A 23,785-nucleotide genomic window follows, 5' to 3' on the forward strand; every position below is an offset into this window, starting at 1 on the left:
TGTCCGCAATTACGTTCAGGCTTGTGACGATTTTTCCTTGAGCAGATGGTCAGGGGGCCTGAACATAGTGCAAATTGTACAGTGCAAATTGACTGTCTCTCTATTTATGCGTGGGAATACTTGGGAACTACAGGAGGCTGCTGAGGGGAGGACGGCTCATAATGGCCAGAACGGAGCTAATGGAATGGCATCAAACCTATGGAAACCAGGTGTTTGGTGTATTTGATACCATTCCACCTACTCTGCTCCAGCCTATTCCAAGAGCCTGTCCTCCCCAATTAAGGTGCCACCAACCTCCTGTGTTGGGAACAGATTTCCTAAATTAAACAAATTTCCTGTTGATTTTACAGTCTTTTAGTCCAGGAATTAAATTATTCCAAGTACAAATTATTTTTTTTWAAATGGAAATGGCGCCGGAGGAGATGGCTGCCATTTTACGGTCTCCTAACCAATTGTGCTATTTTATGTGTTTTTTCGCGTTGTAACTTATTTTGTACATAATGTTTCTGCCACTGTCTCTTATGACCGAAAATAACTTCTGGATGTCAGAACAGCGATTACTCACCTCGAACTGGACAAAGATTTTTTCTTTAACAAGTCAGGCACGAAGGTTTTCTCCAGATAACGGACCAGGCCCAAATCACTGTCATTCACATGAAGAAAAGACACCGATACAGGGGACGCAGGTCAGGGTGCCTTGTGAGAATTTGTTGGTGAGTGGGTAACACGCCTCTACCATCCATCCTATTGGCCAACGTGCAATCATTGGAGAATAAACTGGTTCCATTTAAGACTATCCTACAAACGGGACATTAAAAACTGTAATATCTTATGTTTCACCGAGTCGTGGCTGAATGACAACATGGACAATATACAGTTGGCTGGGTTTTCGGTCCATCGGTAAGATAGAACAGGTGCCTCCGGTAAGACAAGAGGTGGCGGTATGTGTCTATTTGTCAATAACAGCTGGTGCGTGAAATCAAATATTAAGATTTATCTCACCTGACGTAGAATATCTCATAATAAGATGTACTGAAGGCCACACTATTTACCAAGAGAGTTTTCATCTATATTTTTTGTAGCTAGACCATAATTCTATCCTACTGATTCCTGCTTACAAGCAAAAACTAAAGCAGGAAGTACCAAACCCATGCCAAATCTTTTCAGTCTCCTAAGGGGGAATAGGGGTCGTCATGCCCTCTTCACGACTGTCTTGGTGTTTTTGGACTATAATAGTTTCGTTGGGGATGTGGACACCAAGGAACTTGAAGCTCTCAACCTCCTCCACTACAGCCCTGTCGATGAGAATGGGGGCGTGCTCAGTCCTCCTTTAACCTGTAGCCCACAATTATCTCCTTTGTCTTGATCACGTTGAGGGAGAGGTTGTTGTCCTGGCACCACACGGCCAGGTCTCTGACCTCCTCTCTATAGCCTGTCTCATCATTGTTGGTGATCAAGCCTACCACCGTTGTGTCGTCGGCAAACTTGATGATGGTGTTGGAGTCGTGCCTGGCCATGCATTCATGAGTGAACACGGAGTACAGGAGTGGACTGAGCACAGACCCCTGTGGGGCCCCCGTGTTGAGGATTAGCGTGGTGGATGTGTTGTTACCTACCCTTACCACCTGGGGGGGCCCGTCAGGAAGTCCAGGATCCAGTTGCAGAGGGAGGTGTTTAGTCCCAGGGTCCTTAGCTTAGTGATGAGCTTTGAGGGCACTATGGTGTTGAATGCTGAGCTCTAGTCAATGAATAGCATTCTCACATAGGTGTTATTTTTGTCCAGGAGGGACAGGGCAGTGTGGAGTGCAATAGAAATTGCATCATCTGTGGATCTGTTGGGGCAGTATGCAAATTGGAGTGCGTCTAGGGTTTCTGGGATAATGGTGTTGATGTGAGCCATGACCAACCTTTCAAAGCACTTATGGCTATAGACATGAGTGCTACGGGTCGGTAGTCATTTAGGCAGGTTACCATAGTTTTCTTGGGCACAGGGACTATGGTGGTCTGCTTGAAACATGTTGGTATTACAGACTCAGTCAGGGACAGGTTGATAATGTCAGGGAAGACACTTGCCAGTTGGCCAGCGCATGCTCGGAGTACACGTCCTGGTAATCCATCTAGCCCTGCGGTCTTGTGGATGTTGACCTGTTTAAAGATCTCACTCACATCGGCTACAGAGAGCGTGATCAGTTGAAGTGTACCTATGATAAAAATTACAGACCTCTATATGCTTTGTAAGTAGGAAAACCTGCAAAATCGGCAGTGTATCAAATACTTGTTCTCTCCACTGTAGATGAAAACTCTCTTGGTAAATAGTGTGGTCTACAGCTTGTCAAGAGATACTCTACCTCAGGCAAGCAAAACCTTCCTTAAATTTCCTTAGATTTCATGCACCAGCTGTTGTTTACAAATATACATAGACCCCATACCCATTGTCTTACCAGAGGCCACTGTTCTATCCTGTTGAAAAGCTTTATACCCACCAGCTGAGTGTTATTCATGTTGTCGTTCAGCCATGACTCAGTGAAACACAAGATATTACAGGTTTTAATGTCCCATTGGTAGGATAATCTTGATCGTAGGTCTTTGATTTTATTTTCCAATGATTCCACGTTGGCTAATAGAACAGATGGCAGTGGGGGTTTACCCGCTCGCCTACGAACTCTCAGAAGGCAGCCTGACCAACTGTCCCCTTTACCTCTGTCTTTTATTCACGCAAATGACAGGGATTTGAGCCTTGTCACGCCCTGACCATAGAGAGCCTTTTATTCTCTATGTTGGTTAGGTCGGGTGTGACTAGGGTGGGTTATCTAGGTTATTGTATGTCTATGTTGGCCTGGTATGGTTCCCAATCAGAGGCAGCTGTTTATCGATGTCTCTGATTGGGGATCATATTTAGGCAGCCATTTCCCCACTGTGTTTTGTGGGATCTTGTTTTGAGTTAGTACATTTAGCACCTCTTATGTTACGGTTCGTTGTTTGTTTCTTTTTGTTTTTGTAAGTTTCACTAAAATAAAGATGTGGAACTCAGAGCACGCTGCGCCTTGGTCCGACATTCATTCTAACGAACGTGACAGGCCTGTTCTCGAGAAAGCAGTATATCCTTCGCGTCGGACTCGTCGGACTCGCTAAATGAAAAGCTTCTTCCAGTTCGAGGCGAGTAATCGCTGTTCTGATGCCCAGAAGTTATTTTTGGTTATAAGGGATGGTAACAGCAACATTATGTACAAAATAAGTTTTAAAAAACAAGTTCCAACCAACGCAAAAAAAAACAACATAATAGCACAGTTGGTTAGGAGCACGTAAAAATGTCAGCCATCCTCTCCGGCGCCATTAACATTTGTTATGTGTGAATTCGACTCAAAACCAACAAGGAAGTCTACTGCAGTGTTGATTGAAATCAGATGTATGAAACCAATCAGTAGGCTATGTCAAGAAAAGCTCTTAAGCATGCTAACCTGCTCTTAATTTATATTCAGTTCGACTCAACATAAATTTGGCATCTGAACTGTGCGTAAGATTTCCTTTTCTATATCCATTCCCATGTATGGATATTTCATCTCATGATTGCGTTTTTTGTCTAAATTAACGAAGCAAACATCATTTTATTAACTGAAATACACATTGAAATGAAACAATTTAAAATGATAAGAGGTGAACAAAATGCAAGAGCAGAGAACGCAGGAACAGTGGTTGAATGACAAGTAGCATGTGCCACATCTTTGGGTTTACAAGAATACAATGAAACTCCCTGTCTTTTTCCCCCATCCCCTGTCCGTCTACAGTATCTATACCAATTCTATCTCCTTGATGAGACATATGACATATGATGCATCTCAGTGTTTTCTGTTGTTCATGTTTACTAAGAGGAGAATCCTATCTTCCATTTAGGTAACATTTTCACTTTGTCTCCCATAGACATCAATGCATGACTAAGTGGAAATTCAATTAAAAGTTAGGATTTGCCCCTAATATTTTTTTTTTTAAAGGACAGGTGAAAGCAATATGGAGGATCCCTACCTGGAAAGTGTTTTCACCTGTCCAATTTCTTTCCCATTACTGCAGATGAAGGAATGTAGTGGAGGAGATGAAGCAATATGGGGATGCACCCACGGGTGTGAATTTTGTTTTTAACACATAAGTGCTTGAGCTGCAGGGGGCAATATTGCTCTTCTCTACAGATTTCATTGCATTATCATCCCACACAGTTCTTGAGCTGTGAGGGAACAGTCGAGGTAAATCTGCTTTCACTGTACGGGAGTGATATGTTTATTGTAGGCTATACCTGGAACTGGAAGAAAGACTGATAACCACTCAAATACTAAAACAATACTAATTTTAATATAGTTGACCTTACTTACTCACTCACTTAAATCAGAGAAACACACTTGACAGGTAGTCTATTGTGTAAACTATACACTGAGTATACAAAACATTAAGAACACCTGCTCTTTCCATGGCATGGACTGACCAGGTGAATCCAGGTGAGGTGAAAGCTATGATCCATTATTGATGTAATTTGTTAAATYCACCTCAATCATTGTTGATGAAGGGGAGGACAATTGAAACAACTGAGGCATGGATTGTGTATGTGTGCCCTTCAGAGGGTGAATGGGCAAGATAAAAAATGTAAGTGCCGTCGAAAGGGGTATGGTATTAGGTGCCAGACGCACCAGTTTGTGTCAAGAACAGCAAAGCAGCTGGGTTTTTCACGTTCAACTGTTTTTTTGTGTGTATTAAGAACGGTCCACCACCCAAAGGACAACCAGCCAACTTGACACAACTGTGGGAAGCTTTGTCTACATAGGCCAGGGGGGGTGCAACTAAATGTAGACTGTTGGTGTGAAAACGGATTATTTAATTTGAATTACAGCAGAGATTGATGGTGTTACAGAACCCCCCTGCCGAGGGTGCTACAGGACTGTATATCACTGTGTTGTGTGCACATTTGCTTATTTTCTGGCTCTCACCGTTTCTCCCCCTCACCTGAGAGATCGATATGTCCTGGCTATGTCGTGGCTTCAGCCAATCGGACAATAGCCATGTGTCTCACTCCTGTGTACTCTCTAGCCATGCAGTCTATCTAGGCCCTGATTGGCTAGTAGCCTAACCCATTCTCTCCAAGGGAGTAAATATTCCCCGTACCGAACGGTATTTTTCCAGTCTGTGAGTGTAGGTGGACTTGTATACATGGGATGCTTGAGAACATGTACATTTGTATCACTATTGTTAGGCCTGTTAGACGTGTTACAGACGTGTTTACAACATACAGTGCCTTCAGAAAGTATCCATATCCCTTGACATATTCCACATTTTGTTGTGTTACAGCCTGCATTGAAAATAGATTAAATATTTGTTAAACATCTCATCCATCTTAACACTATCCCATGATGACAAAGTGAAAACATGTTTTAGAAATGTTAGCAAATTTATCGAAAATGAAATACAGAAATATCTCAATTAAACCCGAGTCAATCATTTGTAGAAGTACCTTTCTGAGAAAGTCTCTAAGAGCTTTCCACACCTGGATTGTGCAACATTTGCCCATTATTCAAAATTATTCAAGCTCTGTCAAATAGGTTGTTGATCATTGTTAGACAACCGTTTTCAGGGCTTGCCATAGATTTTCAAGTATATTTCAGTTCAAACTGTAACTTGGCCACTCAGGAACATTCACTGTCTTCTTAGTAAGCAACTCCACTGTAGATTTGGTCTTGTGTTTTAGGTTATTGTCCTGCTGAAAGGTGAATTAATCTCTGTGTCTGGTGGAAAGCAGACTGAACCAGGTTTTGCCTTATTCTGAAAATCTCCCCAGTCCTTGACGATTACAAGCATACCCATAACATGATGCAGCCACCACTATGCTTGAAAATATGGAGAGTGGTACTCAGTAATGTGTTGTATTGGATTTGCTCCAAACATAAATCCGGGAAAACTCCAGGGCTGGATGGCATACCAGTTGAGGTATACCAAACCTTTCTTAATGGACTCAGAGGACCGTTATTAGCATGTTTTAACCACTCCTATAAAAATGGTAGATTATCAGATACTCAACAAGAAGGTATGATTTCATTATTACTGAAACAGGACACAAGTGGTAAATATAAAGATCCAGTGCATGAAAAAAATTAGAGGCCCCTTACACTTGTTGTGATACAAAAATTGTAGCAAAATGCATAGCGCATAGAATTAAAAATATATTATTCATCCTAATCAGACAGTTTTTTTTACATGGACGATAAATTGGGGATAATATAAGACAAGTTATGGAAACAGTAGAACACTATGAAAAATTAGGGGAAACCAGGCCTGGTATTCATAGCTTTTGATAAAGTATGCCTGGAATATTTCAATTTTGGAGAAGCTCTTATACAATGGGATAAAGTTATTTATAGTAACCCTATGTGTAAAATAGTAAATAATGACTACTTCTCAGAAAGTATTAAACTGTCAAGAGGAGTAAAACAAGGTTGTCCACTATTGGCACATCTATTTATTATGACCATCGAACTGTTAGCAGTTAAAATCAGATCTAACAATAATATCAAGGGCCTAGAAATCCAGGACTTAAAAACAAAGGTGTCATTGTACGCTAATGATTCATGTTTTCTTTAAATCAACAATTTGGATCCCTCCACTGCCTCATAGAAGATCTAGATAATTTTTCTAACCTCTCTGGATTACAACCAAATTATGATAAATGTACTATATAACGTTTTGGATTACAAAAAAAATACAACTTTTACATTACTGTGAAGTTTACCAATAAAATGGTCTGACGGTGAAGTGGATATGCTGTTCACCCACGACTGCGTGGCCATGCACGCCTCCAACTCAATCATCAAGTTTGCGGACGACACTACAGTGGTAGGCTTGATTACCAACAACGACGAGACGGCCTTCAGGGAGGAGGTGAGGGCCCTCGGAGTGTGGTGTCAGGAAAATAACCTCACACTCACACTCACGTCAACAAAACAAAGGAGATGATTGTGGACTTCAGGAAACAGCAGAGGGAGCACCCCCCTATCCACATCGACGGGACAGTAGTGGAGAGGGTAGTAAGTTTTAAGTTCCTCGGCGTACACATCACTGACAAACTGAATTGGTCCACCCACACAGACAGCGTTGTGAAGAAGGCGCAGCAGCGCCTCTTCACCCTCAGGAGGCTGAAGAAATTTGGCTTGTCACCAAAAGCTCCACAAACTTCTACAGATGCACAATCGAGAGCATCCTGTCGGGCTGTATCACCGCCTGGTACGGCAACTGCTCCGCCACAAACCGTAAGGCTCTCCAGAGGGTAGTGAGGTCTGCACAGCGCATCACTGGGGGCAAACTACCTGCCCTCCAGGACACCTACACCACCCGATGTCACAGGAAGGCCATAAAGATCATCAAGGACAACAACCACCCGAGCCACTGCCTGTTCACGACCGCTATCATCCAGAAGGCGAGGTCAGTACAGGTGCATCAAAGCAGGGACCGAGAGACTGAAAAACAGCTTCTATCTCAAGGCCATCAGACTATTTAACAGCCACCACTAACATCGAGTGCCTGCTGCCAACATACTGATCAACTCCAGCTGACTTTAATAATGGAAATTGATGGAAATTGATCAAAAATGTATCACTAGCCACTTTAAACAATGCCACTTAATATAATATAATGTATATGTATATACTGTACTCTATATCATTTACTGCATCTTGCCATCTTTATGTAATACATGTATCACTAGCCACTTTAAACTATGCACTTTTATGTTTACATACCCTACATTACTCATCTCATATGTACAGTATATACTGTACTCGATACCATCTACTGCATCTTGCCTATGCCGTTCTGTACCATCACTCATTCATATATATTTATGTACATATTCTTTATCCCTTTACACTTGTGTGTATAAGGTAGTAGTTGTGGAATTGTTAGGTTAGATTACTCGTTGGTTATTACTGCATTGTCGGAACTAGAAGCACAAGCATTTCGCTACACTCGCATTAACATCTGCTAACCATGTGTATGTGACAAATAAAAATTTATTTGGATTTGATTTGATATTCATATCCCCAAAGTGATCTCACTACAATACATTTTAATAGAAAGTTTCCAAAAATAGATAAGATCTTGCTACCGTGGAAAGGAAAATAGCTGTCTATTTGTGGAAAAATCACCCTAATTCAATCTTTAGTCATATCCCAGTATTTGCTTATGGCCTTGCCTACATCTAGAGACTGTAAAAAATATATATATTTCATTTTATTTGGAACGGCAAGCCAGGCAAAATTAAACGGACCTATTTATACAATGAATATAAATTTGGAGGGCAGAAATGATTAAATATTAAAGAATTAGACCTCACACTAAAGGCTTCAGTCATACAACAGTTATCCTTAAATCTGAAATGGTTCTCTAGTAAATCAGTAAGAATGTCTCACTCCACGTTACATTTACATTACATTTWAGTCATTTAGCAGACGCTCTTATCCAGAGCGACTTACAAATTGGAAAGTTCATACATATTCATCCTGGTCCCCCCGTGGGGAATGAACCCACAACCCTGGCGTTGCAAGCGCCATGCTCTACCAACTGAGCCACACGGGACCACACGTTCAAGAATGGCCTTTGTCCCTTTATTCAGATTACAACCGCTCACTTTCGGTTATTTGAAAACGAAATAATCTCCAAAATATCGTAATTTTTTAACAAGCCACAGAAAGTTGGTTGCAATTTCCACCAGAAAAGACAGAACAAATATCGTGGTTAAACTCAAATTTAATAATTTATTTTAAAAAAGCGTTATTTTTTGATAAAATGTTTAAAAAATATATAATCTTTGTAAATGATATCATACACAGGACTGGTGGAGTTATGTCACACATGCAGCTAACATAGACATATGGAAATGTCTGCTCTACCCAAAATTACAACAAACTAATTGCAGCATTACCACAAAAATGGAAGAGGCAAGTGGAAGGGGGGAAAAGTAAGGAACTTGTCTGTCATTAAAGACCAAAATTGGTTCAAGAAAATTGTGATAAATAAAAATATATACCAGTTTTATTAGAGTTAACTGCACCTCACATTGCAGCCCAAATAAATGCTTCACAGAGTTCAAGTAACAGACACATCTCAACATCAACTGTTCAGAGGAGTCTACATGAATCAGGCCTTCATGGTCGAATTGCTACAAAGAAACCACTAATAAAGGACACCAATAAGAATAAGAGACTTGCTTGGGCTAAGAAACATAAGCAATGGACATTAGACCAGTGGAAATCTGTCCTTTGGTCTGATGAGTCCAAATGAGAGATTTTTGGTTTCAACCACCGTGTCTTTGTGAAATGCGGAGTAGGTGAACGGATGATCTGAAGCATGGAGGAGGAGGGGTGATGGTGTGGGGGTGCTTTCCTGGTGACTCTGTCTGTGATTTATTTTGAATTCAAGGCACACTTAACCAGCATGGCTACCACAGCAGCGTACGCCATCCCATCTGGTTTGCGCTTATTGGTACCATAATTTGTTTTAAAACAGAACAATGACCAAAACACATCTCCAGGCTGTGTAAGGGCTATTTGACCAAGAAGGAGAGTGATGGAGTGCTGCATCAGATGACCTGGCCTCCACAATCACCCGACCTCAACCCAATTGAGATGGTTTTAGATGAGTTGGACCGCAGAGTGAAGGAAAAGCAGCCAAGAAGTGCTCGGCATATGTGGGAACTCCATCAAGAATGTTGGAAAAACATTATGAGGCTAGTTGAGAGAGATGAGCTCTTTTTGCCATTGATGTTGCTTATTTGGATGTAGCTTCACTGTGTTCATTGAATGTCATTAGGTAACATGTGTATTGTTAGCATGAGTGCCATTTGTGACTTTTGTTACTCTGTAATACATGGTTATTAGAAACAGTCCTTTGCTCCAGTTGTTCTATTTTTTATCATTCCTTCATGCATAACTTATCCCATTCTATTGCACTCTGCACATATCGATGCAGTGTATTTATATCCTGTGTATTATATTCATAATCTCTGTCTCTGTACCTTTACAGAACAATCCCCATGTTATTCCTCCTCAGTGTGTTTAAATAAAGTTCCTGTGTGTGTTAACTCTTGGCCTGCTTGATTCCCCTCTAACAGGGGGCGGTATCAGTGGGTCACAATCCAGTAAAATGCACAGAGCCAGGACGCTCTCGTTGGGCCCAGGCCGGGTTACTGTAAAGCAATTTGTGATAACTGCTGATGTAAAAATGATTTTATAACATTGTATTGTTTGATTGACAGATGGAAGTTGTGGTTGGGGATTATGAGGCACAGACAGTAGAGGGTGTACCAAGGAAAATCCTGTTTTCATACCTGGGTCTTTCAGCAAGGCCATAGATTATTTATTAACTGGTGAAAGATATATCAGAAAAGCAGGAATGGACATTTTGCTAAAAGGTGAATTCTCTAACCTGTGACATAGACACACACACACACTCACGTGTACAAACCACACGACAATGACACACACACACACACACACACACACACACACACAACACACACACACCACACACACACACACACACACACACACACACACACACACACACACACACACACACAACACACACACCACACACACACACAACACACACACACACACACAACACCTCCCTTGGGGCAGAAAACCAGGAGGACAAAAGAAAAACAGGATTCCATTTCTCTGTGTAGCAAAAGAAAACCAAAACAGAAGTGCTGACGGCTCCCTTCACTCAAACCCGATGGGAGCGTTTATCACATTGGTTCCGGAAGATAGAAATCTGCTTTATTTATTCAGGTTGAGGGTTCATCCTCATTTAAATGATAAGGAATGCGTTGTTATGCTGGCTTGATGCCGTTTCCTATATGCCAATCAGGATTTAAGGTCACACTCTACTAGACATGAACAATATTGGTATATTAGGATTCATAAACGTTGAGCAATTGCACATTTTTTGCTACTCCAGGGAGGAACGCTCTTTAGCTCCCATCTCAAAACGTGGCTCAGAGATAAGTTTCCTATAATCTGCCTTCCTCCTATCTCCCCAATACACACACGGTGTATTACTGCACACACAGAAATACAGTACACGTTTCGTATACGTACACAGACGCACACACACACACACATACATACATGCACTCGCACACACACCTGGGATCAAAGGAACATTTGCTACACTTTAATCCACCAAAGGAAAAACAATTGCAGACTTTTGCCCAGTGTCTAATACCACATAAAACCACAGTAAAAGTAAGACAAACAGTGCTTTTGGTAGAGGTTCTACTCATAGCGGATGGAGGCAAGGTGCCATGTTTGCTTTGGGATGGATTTCTGCTTTGTCAGAGGAGAAAACCATATGCTCCACAGTAAGGGATATCTGTGTTAAGTTCCCTGTTGCAAACAGTTCCATGGGCCGACCATCTATTTGTATCGTTACGCTGGCTTCGAGGAGGGTGAGAGGCCTCCACCTCGTGTTAGTACAGCTGATATAGGGAATCACAGGAAAATAGTCTCGCAAGAAATAGGTTCTTCTTCTGTCTTCAGCTGAAGTCTGTGATGATAGATTTACTGTCCAATTGAAATACAAGGAACATATGTATGGCATGTCATCGATAGTCAGAGTAGATGGAAAGGCTATTACTTTAACACTTCTCCAGGCATTGGGGGATCTGATCATACTATGTGCAGCCCAACTGCTATAAAGACAACCTGGAACATACCCAATAACAAAGATATAAGAAAACTAGCAAGGCTGTAAGCTATAATATTGAGGTTATATGCTGCTGATATAGGTTTATTAACTAAGAGAGTGCACTGTGACATGTTGCTCTGGGTTAGAGACTAGAGAGAGAGCAACCTCTGTCAAACGATCTCTTCCGACGATTTCCATCATGGCTCATAATGAACCCTGTTAATTAAGATCCTGGTTAAGGAAGAAAAAGAAAACGGGGTTGATAATGGAGGAAGATGATCTAATTAGCCTCTTCAGATCCAGACTCACAGGACACAATTAAGGATCTCTTATCCCGCATTAATGGGCTTCAGTGAGGGAGAGCCCCTCATTCATTCGCTCTTATTTAGTCTTTCGCTAATACGCTGATTACATGCTACCACTAACCTCTTTCAGAGCATCACAAACAGATGGGAATGTGTGTCAGAGGTGGTGGCTAAAGCAGCCTAGTCTGTTGGTAGAAAAAAAGAAAAGAAAGAAAGAACGGTTTTAAATACGTTGAGAATAGTTCTTCCCGGAGATCATTCTGCAAAAACAGGTTCCCCTCAATCTGTCTTTACTGTAATTTCCATCTTTGATTAATAATCGTGGCTTGTTTTCATTTCTTCGTCTAGAGGAAATTGATATTGTCTCCAGAATGGAGTGTTTCGTGTTGAGTAAATAGAGGGATGGCGAGCTATCCTGTCTCTGTATCTTCCAGTAAATCTGTCTGTCTGTCTGATAATCAGTCTCCTGATGTTCTAGTCCCTTTCATCCATCCGTCTGTGTGTGTGTGTGCGTTCATGTGCGTGCATGCATGTGTTCGTGTGTATATTTGCTTGGTGTGTACGTATATGTGTGTGTATGTGTGTCCATGTGTGCGCGTTTGTGTGTGCTAGGAAGAGAGAAAGGCTGCGGGGCAACCTTCGACCTTTGCCTGCTATAAGGTCACTGTCCCTCCCGATGGAAGGAAGAGGGGTGACTGCCCTAAAGAACCACACCTCATAACCCCCAAAAATATCCCCAAAGGGAGCTGCAAGAATTTCTGTGATCTTTTTTTTGGTTTTGCACACCAGGGTCAATTGATGCTATTGTGAGATTTGTTTTCCCATCCATGTTCAAAGCCATCCATGACCACTTGATGTTAACTATCCTTTGTTTGGAAAGAATCCTTCCTACTGACAGCAACTTTCAGATTCACATCCTATGTCTCGACCACACGACGCCTCAGGACGACAACTAGGGCTAAAGTGTGGAGAGTAAACATCTCAGGAATCACATTGATATGATGTGCAGCATGACTGCAGTAGAAGAAGACCTGTAATACAACCGGTTATTTGGTTAATGTCATTTATTGGCTGGTGAGCCCATTTTTTTATCAGCCTTTTATATATATATATATATATATATATATATATATATATATATGAATAGGTTAGATTTTAGAGCAAAGACCAGCAGACAATGTGCTTCTCCGTGATTGTGTTACGGCTGTCCTCGCTGACAGAAGGTGTGGACCAAAACGCAGAGTGGTTAGTGTTCATTCTTTTAATGAAAGTCAACAAAACACTTCAAAATACAAAAACAACCAACGTGACAAAACCGAAACCGTCCTGTGTGGCAACAAAAACCTCCACAGGAACAAACACCCACAAAACACAAGTGAAACCCTGGCTGCCTAAGATGATTCTCAATCAGGGACAACGATTGACAGCTGTCTCTGATTGAGAATCATACCAGGCCGAACACAAAATCCCAACATAGAAAATCAACCATAGACAACCCACCAACTCACGCCCTGACCAACTAAAATAAATACAAAACAAAGGAAAACAGGTCAGGAACGTGACAGAACCCCCCCTTAAGGTGCGAACTCCGGGCGCACCAGCACAAAGTCTAGGGGAGGGTCTGGGTGGCGTCTGTCCACGGTGGCGGCTCTGGCGCTGGTCGTGTCCCCACCCCACCATAGTCAACCCCGCTTCCGTGGCCTCCTCCCAATATCCACCCTCATGTCAATCCCACTATTCCTATAAGGGCAGTAACGGACTGAGGGGTAGCACCTGACTGAGGGGCAGCACCGCGACGGAGCGCAGCACCGGACTGGGCGGCAGCTCCGGACTGAGGCGGCAGCTCCGGACTGAGGGACGGCAGCTCCGGACTGAGGGACGGCAGCTCCGACTGAGGGACGGCAGCTCCGACTGGCTGACGGCCTCTGGCTGCGTCATGGCTGGCTGACGGCTCTGGCTGGTCATGCTGGCTGACGGCTCTGGCTGGTCATGGCTGGCTGACGGCTCTGGCTGTCATGGCTGGCTGACGGCTCTGGCTGGCATGGCTGGTCATGGCTGGCTGACGGCCTCTGGCTGGTCATGGCTGGCTGACGGGCTCTGGCTGGTCCATGGCTGCTGAGCTCTGGCGATCCTGGCGGCTGGCTCTGGGCGGATCCTGGCTGGCTGCTCTGGCGGATCCTGGCTGGCGGCTTGCTGGCGGATCCTGGCTGCTGGCTGCGATCCTGGTGGCTGCTCTGGCGGATCCTGGCTGGCTGGCTCTGGCGGATCCTGGCTGACTGGCGGCTCTGGCAGCCCTGGCTGACTGGCGGCTCTGGCAGATCCTGCTGACTGGGCTCGTGCAATCCTGTCTGGTTGGCGGCTCTGGCAGATCCTGTCTGGTTGGCGGCTCTGGCAGATCCTGTCTGGTTGGCGGCTCTGGCAGACCTGTCTGGTTGGCGGCTCTGGCAGATCCTGTCTGGTTGGCGCTCTGCGAGATCCTGTCTGGTTGGCGGCTCTGGCAGATCCTGACTACGAATGGCTCTCGGCTCCTGACTGACGAACGGCTCTGACGGCTCGGGACAGACGGGCGCTCTAATGGCTCGGGACAGACCGATGGCTCAGATGGCGCTGTGCAGACGGATGGCTCAGATGCGCTGGGTAGACGGATGGCTCAGATAGCACTGGCAGATGTATGGCACCAGATGGCACTGGGCAGACGGATGGCTCAGATGGCGCTGGGTAGACGGATGGCTCAGATGGCACTGGGCAGACGGATGGCTCAGATGGCGCTTGGCAGACGGGCAGCTCTGGCCGGATGAGGCGCACTGTAGGCCTAGTGCGTGGTACCGGCACTGGTGGTACCGGGCTGAGGGCACGCACCTCAGGGCGAGTGCGGGGAGAAGGAACAGTGCCTACAGGGCACTGGAGACGCACAGGTGGCTTGGTGCGTGGTGCCGGAACTGGAGGCACTGGGCTGGAGACACGCACCACAGGGAGAGTGCGTGGAGGAGGAACAGGGCTCTGGAGACGCACTGGAAGCCTGGTGCGTAACGTAGGCACTGATGGTACTGGGCTGGGGCGGGAAGGTGGCGCCGGATATACCGGACCGTGAAGGAGGACACGCGCTCTTGAGCACCGAGCCTCCCCAACCTTACCAGGTTGAATGGTCCTCGTAGCCCTGCCCGTGCGGCGAGGTGGAATAGCCCGCACTGGGCTATGCATGCGAACCGGGGACACCACCTGTAAGGCTGGTGCCATGTACGCCGGCCCGAGGAGACGTACTGGAGGCCAGATATGTTGGGCCGGCTTCATGGCACCCGGCTCGATGCCCAACCTAGCCCTACCAGTGCGGCAAGGTGGAATAGCCCGCACTGGGCTAAGCACGCGTACTGGGGACACCGTGCGCTCCACCGCATAACACGGTGTCTGACCAGTATGACGCCCTCTCACTCCACGGTAAGCCCGGGGAGTTGGCTCAGGTATCCAACCCGGCTTCACCACACTCCCCTTTAGCTCCCCCCCAAGAAATTTTTGGGTGAGCCTCTCGGGCTTCCGTGTACCCTCATACCTCCGGTTCCTCTCTCCGGTTGCCTCTGCTCTCCTCGCTGCCTCCAGCTGTTCCTATGGGAGGCGATCCTTTCCAGCCAGGATCTCCTCCCATGTGTAGCAACCCTTGCCGTTCAAGACGTCTTCCCATGTCCATTCCTCTGTCTGTCTCTGCTGCTGTCGCTGCCCTTCTCCACTCCGCTTGGTCCGTCTGTGGTGGGTGTTTCTGTTACGGCTGTCCTCGCTGACAGAAGGTGTGGACCAAAACGCAGAGTGGTTAGTGTTCATTCTTTTAATGAAAGTCAACAAAACACTTCAAAATACAAAAACAACCAACGTGACAAAACCGAAACCGTCCTGTGTGGCAACAAAAACCTCCACAGGAACAAACACCCACAAAACACAAGTGAAACCCTGGCTGCCTAAGTATGATTCTCAATCAGGGACAACGATTGACAGCTGTCTCTGATTGAGAATCATACCAGGCCGAACACAAAATCCCAACATAGAAAATCAACCATAGACAACCCACCCAACTCACGCCCTGACCAACTAAAATAAATACAAAACAAAGGAAAACAGGTCAGGAACGTGACAGATTGGAGCTAAATCAAAAGAGCCAATGAGCTTGGTTGCAGTACCACCGCTCCCCGGTAACATTTACAAGTCGACACTTAAAACGTAATATAGGGCCGTATTCAATCTGTATTGCTGAAGTTTTACTGATTGCGCAATTTAAATGTTGAAGTCATTTACGATTGAGCCGACATGCAGCGGTTACCGTGAATGCAGTCTCCACTAAGGCGGGAACATTGCCTTTACGTTTCAATCACGCTGTACTTCCGCTATATGGATTGAACACAGCCCATACACTTTTACTTCACAAAAGCACTTACTACAGAACCATATTTTCAAAATTGCCATGACCATTACCAAACGAACATTGTCACAGGGTTAGCCTAGGCTAGCTTGGTTAATCTTAAAATGGACTGACATGAAGATTAATTCCATTGTTTTTATTAGTGTACTACAATTTAGAGCTAAAATTCCTGGGGCGGCAGGTAGCCCAGTGGTTAGAGTGGTGGGCTAGCTCAAATCCCCGAGCTGACAAGGTAAAAATCTGTCCTTCTACACCTGAACAAGGCAGTTAACCCACTGTCCCTAGACTGTCATTGTAAATAAGAATTTGTTCTTAACTGGTTAAATAATAAATAAAAATGATAATCCAACAAGATGGATTTTCCTTCTAGCGGTTGCCATCTTTCTTACAGTACCAGAGGCGGTGAATTCATGAAACACGGTGCTTATCATGAACTGTTGCTTCCCAGCCTTGGAAGATAAATAGACATGATTAAAAAGACCATACATGCAATACTGTGAGCCTTTATTACAGTAATATGCAAGGCCCCACTTTAATAGGGTGTTTGTTCCCGTGTACAGGCCTGGCGGCTGTGTGTGTATGTGTTGTGTGCTCTACACGCATACTCGTGCTTGCCGGCTGGGTATTTGATTGGTAGGGTAGGGCTGACCCTACAGAGTATGGGGTAATGAAAGACATGTTTAATGGAGCATCGGCAGGCCACATGACAGCAGTTTCCTGAATCTCTCTCACCCCTGGAAGTTCCACTGGAACGGGACAAAAGCAGGGCCTGAACGAGACTTTAGATAGTGTGTGTCATACAACTTTCACCTATCCAGTCCTTTCAGACATGTGAACACAAAAGGGAGGGTCTAAGGCTTAAGCCAAAGAGATGGTCAGGACCAGGCCAGAGAGAAAAGAGACTTTGAATGATTGAGAATAAATTCAGTGCATCACTGTACTGTTATTGCCCGAATGTGTTCACAGATGTCAAACTGTTATTGTTTTGTGGGGGTGCAAAATTGACAAGTTAAACAGTGAGAGTATAAGAGTGTGTGTGCGTCTCAATTTGAATGCGTGTGTGTATCAGCCATTTTGCCTAACAGGATACATGACCCAGAGGGCAGCCACACATCAAAGACCTGTCACATGTCTTGCACCCAGAACATTGTTATTGCACCCAGATCGTTGAATATATATTGCTCCATGACGTTGGTATGCAGCGGCCATATACACATACTTTCATACCACAGCCGTGGGTGATGACAGCGCCGAACATGAAACACCAGACGGCATGTTTTTCATCAAACCACAATGTAATAGTGATGACTGGGATCAGGGCTGGCCTTAGCCTGGTTAAACCAGACGGAACATCGTGCTCACCATTGAGTGAGTCTGTTTCAGTCTGTTTTAACCAGGCTAGCCTACAGTAGGCAATCCTTGGGTCAGAATGTAACTGTTTTGTAATGGCCATGGCAACTTTGAATACAGTTCATGTAAGGGATTTGGTCAAGTAAATGTGTATATTGTGTTCAGGGTTGGTTAGGTTACTTTCTGAAAGTAATCAGTGAGTTACTAGTTACCTGTCAAATGTTAAATCAGTAATGTAACGTTTGGATAAACCAAACTCAGTCGCGCAATCTGGTTGTTGCCTGTGGGTCTTGCGTAGCCGCAAATACAGCAATGTCGCCAGTGCAGTGAGCGAGACCACTCCCACAGCAGTCGGCAGTATACCCATGAGAGACACGCCTGAGGAAGGAAGTTCAATTACTTCACTCAGAATACAATACAACTTTATCATCAACTGAGTAATACAGAATTTTTGTCCAAATGCATATCTACAAGCTCTAGCATGTAGCATGGGGTTTTAGCAGTTTCTCAAAGCTTCAGTTAGTGGGAAACATTTTGAAATAGGGAGCTATCTTAACATGTCCAATAAGAACACAGATTTTTACTCACCATTGCTAAATGTTTCCTTAAGGTGAGCCCGAGTGAACAACTACAGCCAATGCAAAAGTCAGTCATCTGTTGTGCGCTGGTAGTTGACCTCTAGTTGAGACGCCTGCTCCTCAGGGAACTCATTCATCTGTAGCCAGTCAGAATCCTGAACTAAGATGGGACTGAGGGCAGTCTCCGCTTCCCATCTATCTGTTGTGAAACAGTAATCAGTCTGTGTACACAATCGGATGGGGAAGAGATGCAAGCTAGACTCCACTTGATAGAAAAGCACCACTAGCACTGATGATCAAATCATAAACTTAAAAGATTACTCTGGTAGAATACAATGTCAGTCGGCAGACTCCTCCCCTTTCTCAGGCCACAGGTGGAGTCACAGCAGCCACACACCAGGTCATCCCCACCTTCTGAAACCCACCTTAGAGGAAATAAAACAATGCAAAAATGCAAAAAAATTAAAACCATGTATAGCTTTGGGTCCTAGTTCTATACAAATCCAATATATAAACATCCAGGTTTGCAGAATTATAGTTGTGTGCAGTATAAACTCAATCCCCAGAGACAAATCGGTTTCCCTCTGTAGTAAACGAGCAAGCCTTGTGTTCTGAGCCAATGGAAGCAGAGGCCGACATTGCTCTCAGATGACGTGATGTACATCTATAGGAAGGTAGGAGAGATATTACTTGTACAGGGTTGTGTTCATTAGAGTAAACAACAGAAAATCAAAGTCATTGTTTCTTATTGGACAAGTCCAGGTATTCCCCCTGTTCGTTTTCTTCCATTTAGTGCCTAATGAACAAGACAGGTGAGTACAGTACATACAGACTAAAAATAAAATGGCCTTCAGGTGAATGTATCGTTACTCACAAAGCTCCTCTCATCTTGGTGGAACCTGAAGGCCTCAAGCTGAAACTAGAGTTTGTCATCCTGGGTTTGCTGCAGGAAGTGGGACTTGGAGCCTGTCTGTCTTGCATCAGTAAGACACCTGATGGGATGAAATAAAAACAAAGTTTAATTTACATTCACAATATACAGAAGTACGGTAAGCTGGAAGGGGAACACACACGCACCGCTCACGGTTCTTCATTGAGAACCTGCATGGTTCTCAATGAAGGAATATCTAGGTTCAGTGGCCAGCATAGCCACACAGCTGTCCACGTAGACATGGAGAGTTGTATGGTGGGCTTGGATAATGGAGGCTTCAATGCTCATGACATGCCCCAGAAAGTAGACACTGGAGGGCCTCTCAAATTGCCAGTCATCTGAATGAGAAGAAAAGCTATAGCAGCAATAGAGCCTCACAATGGAGGTGTCATAATACCCATAAAACCTAGCAGTCAAACAGGGAAATGGTTCCAGTTGTTTTCCACCATTCATTTTTCCCATAGGGGATTTTAGAAACACTTAAAAACAAGGGCTATGTGACGTTTTGATAGCCATGCAAATCTCTCTCGGATAAGGTTACTTTTATCTATATATTCTGCTCTATTTACTCTCAGATTCTAAAATGCTAATTAGCATCAATGTAGACATCATGCAAAACTACAAGGTCCTGCATTTCATTTCTAGCTGACACCTTTGCTAAGAGGTATTGTGTCAATTTCAAACTTGCACAAGACAGTACAAAGAATTGTCAATATAAAGAGATTTGGCCAATTTATTCATTACTACATTTAGCTATCATTAGATAGTTAATCTAGAGATGCTTACCTTTGCCTTGATTTGGTAGTCTCGTCCAGATCGTCATTTCATTTGTAGTGCTTTATGATAGCCACATTAGCAGCTAATTAGCGTAAAAACATTTTTTKGGGGGGGTAAATACAGGAGAATATATTAATAAAAGTGACTGTCCTAGAGAGAGTTAACGTTATCAAAACGTCATGGCAGAGTAAGCCTACACAAAAATGCCCTATGGGGAAAATGATTGGAACCATTTCCCTGTTTGACTGCTAGGTTTTATGGGTATTATGACTGATACAGTGGTACTCTATAACTCAAAATGGCAGAGGTCAACTTTAAAGGTGTAGTCTCACCTATGTCCTGTCATGAGCATGAGAGAAAAGACCAGCTGCTGCTCTGCAACCTTGGTGGAGGCAAAGGGAACCTAGGTAGGCTTCAGAGCATTACTGGTCACATTGTGCTTCCTGATGGATACAAACGTTTTACAGCCAGAGCCAGGGTTGTGTTCATTTGAGCATGACATGGAAAACATTTGAAAAGTGAGAATGAAATAAAAGTCCTTACCTTTGATAATGGCATTCAACTCCAACCTCAGCATCATTTGTTCTTACAATGGGAGTGCCGTAAACTGGTGTTGGTGTGTAGATAAGGGTAAAGATATAGATGAGTACATCCTCTGTTCTCTAAAGAAAACAAAGTCACTTTCCAGCACTACATATTGTACTACAACACCACTAAGCATCAATTCCACTCTTCCTTGTACAAAGACAGTTACTCTGGAATCTACAGATGTTCTGTTCCATTTCTCATTCCAAACTAAATAAATTCATGTGTTCTTTTGTGGCTTGCAACAATTATGGAAGAGAACTATTCGTTGTACAAATTCCCCATACACACACACTAGGCCCAAACATACCATTAGCATGCTCCTATATCCTAGCAGCTCAGTCTCAAACAGCAGCTTCTGGTCAGCATGGTCAAACTGTGGATGTATGGTGCTTCCCGAGTGGCAAAGTGGTCTAAGGCACTGCATCGCAGTGCTAGCTGTGCCACTAGAGATTCTGGGTTCGAGTCCAGGCTCTATCGCAAGGGGCAGCAACCCCTTGGGGCGGCGCACAATTGGCCCAGCGTCGTCCGTGTTAGGGGAAGGTTCGGCCGGCAGGGATATCCTTGTCCCATCGCGCACTAGCGACTCCTGTGGTGGGCAGGGTTGACACGGTCATCAGGTGTACTGTGTTTCCTCTGACACATTGGTGTGGCTGGCTTCCGGGTTAAGTGGGCATTCTGTCAAGAAGCAGTACGGCTTGGTTGGGTTGTGTTTCAGAGGACACACGACTCTCGACCTTCGTCTCTCCCGAGTCCGTACGGGAGTTGCAGCGATGAGACAAGACTGTAACTACCAATTGGATACAACGAAATTGGGGAGAAAAAGGGGTAAAAAAACTCTGGATGCACAGCCTCCCAGGGTCAGATCAGATGGTCGGATCAACTGACCATTCCCTAGGAAATCCTGCTTGACCTCCACCTGAACCACGTCCTGCCTGTACTGGACCGCTACACTGGTCACAGACACTGGATTCTTCAGCTCAAACTTCACTCGGCCCTGCACAGGCGGTTTCCCTGGTTGAAACGCCTGTTGATTTCTGGCAGGCTGTTGAGGTTCATATTTTACAGGCACCTGGGTTGGTTTTTGAACAGGTTTCTATATTCAAACTGTATAGGAGATGGTGCAGGTTTCCCATGCTCAGTTTGCACAGGGATTTGAACAGGTATCCTTTGTTCAAATGGCATAGGTGTTTGAAAAGGCCTGAATAGGTCTTGTGTGGGTAACCTTGAGCCTGTGCTCACAAGCTCTTCTGCTTGCTGCTGTGGACCATAGCTGACAAAGTTAGATGTTTCTTGATTATGTGATGGCATTGGAAAAAGCTAACTCTGAGCATCACTGGATGACCTGAATGAGACAAGCATAACAAACCCAACCAAATCTACTCTCAACCTCATTCTGATTTTTGACATAGTGTCCGTTGTGGATTCAATGACATTTCATTTTAAAGCAGAATCTGTGAGCTTGCTCCTGTCTCCTTCCACTTGTCATTCATGAAATTGCAGCCCGAAGAGTTGCACAAAATTATGGGTGTGTCTCAGTACTCTTTCATGGTTTTCTTTCCTTGTCTCCTGTCACTCATAGAGGGTAGGACATGAAAGGACTCTACACTTTTGAGATGCACCCTCAGTATGACTGACTTTTGCTTATAAGCTGTGTTCGAATACTCGTACGATTTGTGACATGAATTGAGTATATAGTGTGCTTATTGGTCATAGAATGGATATAGATTTTTCATTTTAAAATAGAGTTTTATGAGCCCTATGAGCAAAAGTCACCACACCCTGGGGGTTTGAAGCCTGGCCTTTATACGGGGATCTTAAACGTCCACGTCAGATGATCCAAGTGCCCAGGGCCTTGAGATGTGGACTGGGGTTGATTGTGGTGTGTGTGGTGTGTGTGTGGTGTGTGGTGTGTGTGTGTGTGTGTGTGTGTTGTTGTGTGTGTGGTGTGTGTGTGGTGGTGTGTGTGTGTGTGTGTGTGTGTGTGTGTGTGTGTGTGTGTGTGTGTGTGTGTGTGTGTGTGTGTGTGTGTGTGTGTGTGTTGTGTGGGTGTGTTGTATTCGTTGTGTTGTGTATTCGTGTGTGTGTATTCGTGTGTGTGTGCTTGTTTCATGTGTATGTGTGTTAGTGATTTATGATCGTTCCCGGTGGTGCGTGCATGAGGAGGAGGTGGAGGACAGTGAGCAGGCCTCATCTGGAGCCTAATGGGTTGTCAACAGACCTGTCAATCACACCTAAGGGGCAGGAAGAACATGGCCCCAGTCTTTATGGTTGAATTCCAATATGAAAACTCCTCACTTACTGACCTCTACCCTTGTTAATTTGCTTGTAAAGAAATAGAAAAATGCTTTGATGGGTATTCAAGAATGGCAAGTAATATTAGCAAATGTTCTCTAGGCTTCAGTTCAACAGGCTAACCCAGTCTTGTTGTGTGAAGATGATTCAGGTTTAAAGACACACACACACACACACACACACACACACACACAACACACACCACCACACACACACACACACCACACACACACACACCACACACACACAACACACACACACACACACACACACACACACACACAGCACACACACAGCCACACCAAACAGGCCACACAGAATCCCCACACAAACACACACCAACTCGTCGTGATGGGAAATTCTGAGAAAGAAACATTCTTCTTGGAGAGATTAGCAAACCCAATCTCCCATAACTCATAATACAATACCGTAGCTACCTTTGCGTTGAAATACTGGAATACATTAACCATCTTTCCTCAGCCGTTTTTTCCCCCAAAATACATCCCACCTGAAAAGCCCCATTGTCAGGAACTGGCTATCTCCGGATCAGCAGGCAAACAAAAAAAGACAGAGGGGGAATAGAGACTATACGCCCGGAATGAGTCTGAGGCTGCCCCAAATGGCACCCTGATCCAGTCTGGCAGTGCACCTATAAGGGAATGAGGTTGCCATTTGGATGCAGTCTGAGTCTGAGCCCCGGTCTGTCAGTCAGCTCCCCTTGGTCCATTTCTCATCAATTAGTTAACAGCGCTCTAATGTGGCCCTTGGGGAGCCGCTAATTTGGCCCCTGAGGGCCTCCAGATAGGCCTGCAACCTCTATGACTCTGCTTTCCAATAAGCC

General features: G+C 44.4%; 1 long non-coding RNA gene and 1 pseudogene across 1 annotated transcript in view; both read right to left on the reverse strand.

Annotated features, from left to right (window-relative positions):
• The window catches only part of LOC139023115 (uncharacterized), a 227,590-nt gene that overhangs the window by 102,489 nt on the left and 101,316 nt on the right, over positions 1-23,785 (reverse strand). The window lies entirely within an intron of this gene.
• Positions 18,425-23,785, reverse strand: part of LOC111953920 (zona pellucida sperm-binding protein 3-like) — a 45,544-nt pseudogene continuing 40,183 nt past the window's right edge.

The sequence above is a fragment of the Salvelinus sp. IW2-2015 genome, linkage group LG27, assembly GCF_002910315.2.
Source record: "Salvelinus sp. IW2-2015 linkage group LG27, ASM291031v2, whole genome shotgun sequence".
Taxonomy (NCBI): domain Eukaryota; kingdom Metazoa; phylum Chordata; class Actinopteri; order Salmoniformes; family Salmonidae; genus Salvelinus; species Salvelinus sp. IW2-2015.